This window comes from Populus euphratica, unplaced genomic scaffold, assembly GCF_000495115.2.
Source record: "Populus euphratica unplaced genomic scaffold, PopEup_1.0 scaffold58.1, whole genome shotgun sequence".
Lineage (NCBI taxonomy): Eukaryota > Viridiplantae > Streptophyta > Magnoliopsida > Malpighiales > Salicaceae > Populus > Populus euphratica.
This window is the reverse complement of record NW_011499864.1, coordinates 1,412,151-1,416,713: the sequence shown is the minus strand read 5'-3', so window position 1 is coordinate 1,416,713 and position 4,563 is coordinate 1,412,151. Positions and strand designations below refer to the sequence as shown.

General features: G+C 36.2%; 1 pseudogene; it reads right to left on the bottom strand.

The window, feature by feature from the left end:
• Window positions 1-1,579: 1,579 nt before the first annotated feature.
• On the bottom strand, window positions 1,580-4,563 carry LOC105125768 (urease accessory protein G-like; annotated as a pseudogene).

The window sequence follows — 4,563 nt, the reverse complement described above, 5'->3', positions numbered from 1 at the left end:
AGAATTTTTTAACAATAAAACTCATTAAAAAGACTCATAAATACTATAATATGATATTATTTTGGACCAATGTCGCTGGGTCGTTCTGCTGAATATTATCCAATAACATTGGGTCATGCTGCCTTGTAGGACCCAACGTTATTGGGTTCTTTTGACAAGCATGACCCAGTAATGAGGATTTATATGGGTACCTAGCTGTTGAGTCATTATATCAAATATAACCCAATGATATTGAGTTTTTTTGTCATGCATAACTCAATGATGTTGATTCCTATTGCTTAGTAGCATTAGGCCTAGATGGATGCCTATCTATTAGGTTATTTTGACAAGCATAACTCAATAATATTTGCTCCTATTACTTCGCAGTGCTAGTCTCATATGGATACCCAACTATTGGATCCTTTTGCAAAGATCTAAGTTTAATAATTGTGACATTACCACTAGATTCAATAATAATGGGTGTGAGTGCACTAGGACTTAGTAGTGGCAAGCTCAAATGGGTACCCAACTTCTAAATCATTATGACTAACAAGATCCTATCATGTTGGATTTTTGTGTCAAGCATAACCTAATGATGCTAAGCCATGTTGCCCAACAACATTAGGCTCAGATAGATACCCAGCTGTTGGGTTCTTTTATTAAGCATAATCCAATAATGCTAAACCGAAATGAATATCTTGTTGTTGAGTCCCTCTGACAAGACCCAATAATAATGAGTTTGGTATCCAATAACGATAGGCCCAGCTGAAACACAACTCATTAAAATTGAGTTTTACCTCGACTAGGACCCAGTATTGGTAGGGCCAAAGCAGCAAACAAGATACCATTTTTGCTAGGCCCATAGCTACGAGCATAACCCATTATGACCTAGAAAGGCTCATCCACTGGCCCAATCCGAAACTCAGGTGATCAGGAAAAAACATAATAAAGTCTATTTTTTCCAAAAAATTTGAGACCTCTTTTTTTATATTTTTCATTTGATTACTAAATTTATTTTATAACTATTAGAAGAATATTTTATTTTTTTAATGTGAAATTTAAAACCTTTGAGTATATATGTTCTATATTTACAAGAAAAAATTATATATATATTTTTAAACATAGAATAAAAAACCTTATTAGTTTAAATATTTTAACTTAAAAAAATAAAATAATATATTTCCAATGTATAATAAAAAGCTTTCTGAGGTAACTTTTAAATTTAACTGTTTACAATATATATAAACTTTATTTATACTGATTATTTTTTAATTTTTTATATAAAATATTAAAACTTTAAATATATTTTTTTTAATTTTTCTAATTTAACCTAAGTCAACTCATGTAACCCAGAATTCGATCTCTTGGCCGAATCAACTCCTAGATTAGGTTTGATAACTATAGTTGTCAAGAAAATATATTTTTAATTTGTTATATTTTTTAAACTATCAAAATAAATTAAAAAATTTACATAAATATTTTTTATAAAAAATAAAAATATTTAACGCAGGTCACATACTGGCTTAAAACAGTGATATAAAAGGTCATGTTGCGTGGCACCATGCTCTGAAAGCTGTGTCGATGCTAGAGTATAGCGAAGTTGTGATCGATACGTAAAGTAAACAATTATTGCAATCTGATACGCTTATTTCATGCTCCAACTCGCTTTAACTAAACATGCAATACCCATATTATCACCTTTACTTCTAATAAAGACTCAAGAAAGAACCAAATTAAGAAGTCACTGAAGCCAGATTGAGACAGAGACATGCCAAGTCACCCTTCGGATGCACCAGGTTAATGGCGCTTTTTCCCAGTAGCCATTTCCCAACCTCGTAAAATGTGGTTCACAATTTCCTCTATGCCAAGTCCATGCTTCACCTGTAGGTACATTATGAACAGCAAAGGAAATAAGCGCAACTTCAAGAGAATGGTTATAGACATAGGTTGTCTCACTGTATACAGAGCAGCGCATGGCCTGGGAGACCAAAAAATTAAATCGTTCAAGAACCAAAAATATGAGAAGATGACGAGTCCAAAAGCATTAGTGTTAACAAACATTGAATAGTTGGATAGCTAAAGGATAACCTAAACATGAGCCATACTCGGAAGAGAGAATTGTGAAGCAACCATCTACTATAACCTCAAAAAGGCTAGATTCCATAAACAACAGCAGAAGAAAGAAAAGAATATCTTATTGAGGCTAGATTCCATGGCCAATTGGAAGTGGAATGTCCAGCTGTGCACCAGGATGGAAATATACGGACCATGTATATTTCCAAACAAACGAGTAAAATAGAACAATTCATTGTTCAGAAATCTGCGTAGCATTTCTTGTAAGCCCAAATGTTATACGGCAATTGTGATTCACCTATTATGTTTTGTGCGCGCGCATGAGTGTGTAGATTGGACTTAAAGACCCAAAAGGCACCATTATAGACCCTCTTTTGACTGTGCAGATATCATTCTTTACTAGTGATGCTGCATTGTAGGAAGCAACAGAGAAAGGCGTGGGAGTAGGAGCAGACAATCTGGACAGGGGATAACATGGTGAAGGGTGAAGACTTGAGCATTGTATAGGGTGGCAACCCTAATTCATTCTGGGTTGCTCCATGAATACTCTAAAGACATGCCCCAGTCAGCTGGTAACACAAGCACTCCCTCAGAATTGGAGAGACTTGGTGATAGTATCCTCCACCATTGCTCAAGTTGACCCCTGCCACAATATTCTCAGCTGTCAACACTGTTTACACCATCTCTAACTCTCTCTATTGCATTCTTTCCTGTACTACAACATCACAAGTATACAACAAAGCCTTCCTGCTTCTACTTGGAAAGAACCCGTATCACAAGCAGTGTGGTCCGGCACTTCAAACATGAGCAGGGTTGGTGAAATTTGGTGTGTTCTTAAGATTCTATCCATTTGTATTGTTTCATTTCTTTTCTCTTAGAATTGATCTCCTAATTCATTTCATTTCTTTTCTTTTCTTAAAATTGATCTCGTATTCTATGTTGTATCTTCCAAAGCTTTAGACAACAAATTACAAGACTGTCACGAGCTCGCCATAAACAAATGCAATCAAACATGAGAAACAGAGTGCTAAACTGACCTGAGCAAAAACAAATGGCCCTCCATCCCGCATTCTAAGTGCATCACGCTCCATGACAACTAAATCAGCTCCAACTGCTGGTGCAAGGTCAGTCTTGTTGATAACCTAGGATTGTACACAATTAACTCGGACTTCCTGGTAATTTTACATTTCTAAACTTGGCCAACAAGATTGATTATGAGAGATTGGGAACAGAAGAAGCAGCTATGAGAATGAGAAAAAATACAAGGAGATCAGCTTGGGTGATGCCTGGGCCACCTTTCCGAGGAATTTTATCACTGCCAGATACATCTATTATATAGATGATATAGTCAGCCAGTTCCCTGCTGAAGTTGGCAGCCAAATTATCTGCACCACAAGTTCAAGTAGATGATTTCCTTTGCTAATCGATACATAAGTGAATACAAATAAATTTGTAAGGCAGCAGTAGCTCTTCAGCAGTTAATCAATCTACATGACCATGCATTTAAAACGATTAATGATAGAAGAGAACACAAATTATGCCTCATCTGAAAATTTTAGGTGAAAAGCTCTTAGTTGAGCCTGCGTTATATTCTTCTGAAATTTTAGGCAAAAAGCTTTTGGTATAGCAACTTTGAGCCACAGGTATGAGGATCATTTGCAGAGATTAATAGCTGTTTACGAATTAATGTTCTATATATCACCATAAACAAAAGAACAATGAACTCCTTTCAGGGCTAGGCTGCAGCTGCTGATTTGCTGCTTGACATAAAATTGGGTTCATTAAGCTGGAATGTTTACGTTTAACAAGTTTGACATCCATGATAATCAATAACTTCAAAATCAAATTCAACAAAAAATAAATCTCAAGAAGAACAATTAGCAAAAAAAAATCTCAAAATCCCATCTTAGATTATTACTCACAGCAGCAAGACTGTACTTGTCCCGCAAGAATTTACACAAAGACAGCATCAAAGCCGTTTTCCTGACCAGTACAAAACATAACATTCAATCAGCGATTAACACCTAGAATTAAGTGTAAAAAGAATTAGAAGGGAAAATAGAGAGATACCCGGTACCAACAGGGCCACCAATACCAACAGTGAAAGCTCTTTCATTGAAATCCCTTGTGAGGATTGGTTGTGCTCTCCTGCTAAAGAAGCCAGGTGAGTATATGGGCTCATGTGAATGTGGTGCTAGTCCATCATGGCTAAGGTACACCCTCCCATCTGGGCCTACCCTTGATGATGTTTTCCTGATCCATTATCAAGAATCACACTTATATAAATATATATTTGAAACCATGAAAACAACGAGAACGAATGGAATGAATTGGAGATAAGAATCTTACTCATCATGGGTATGGTCATGCTGATGGTGGTGATGATCATGGTCATGGGTATGGTGATCTTGTGAAGCCATTTACTGAAGTCTGCTAAAGAGTTCGCTGTGGTGACTAAACCAAGAACGCAGGGAATGAAGCTCGGTGACGGCTGAAGCACATGGAGGGCAA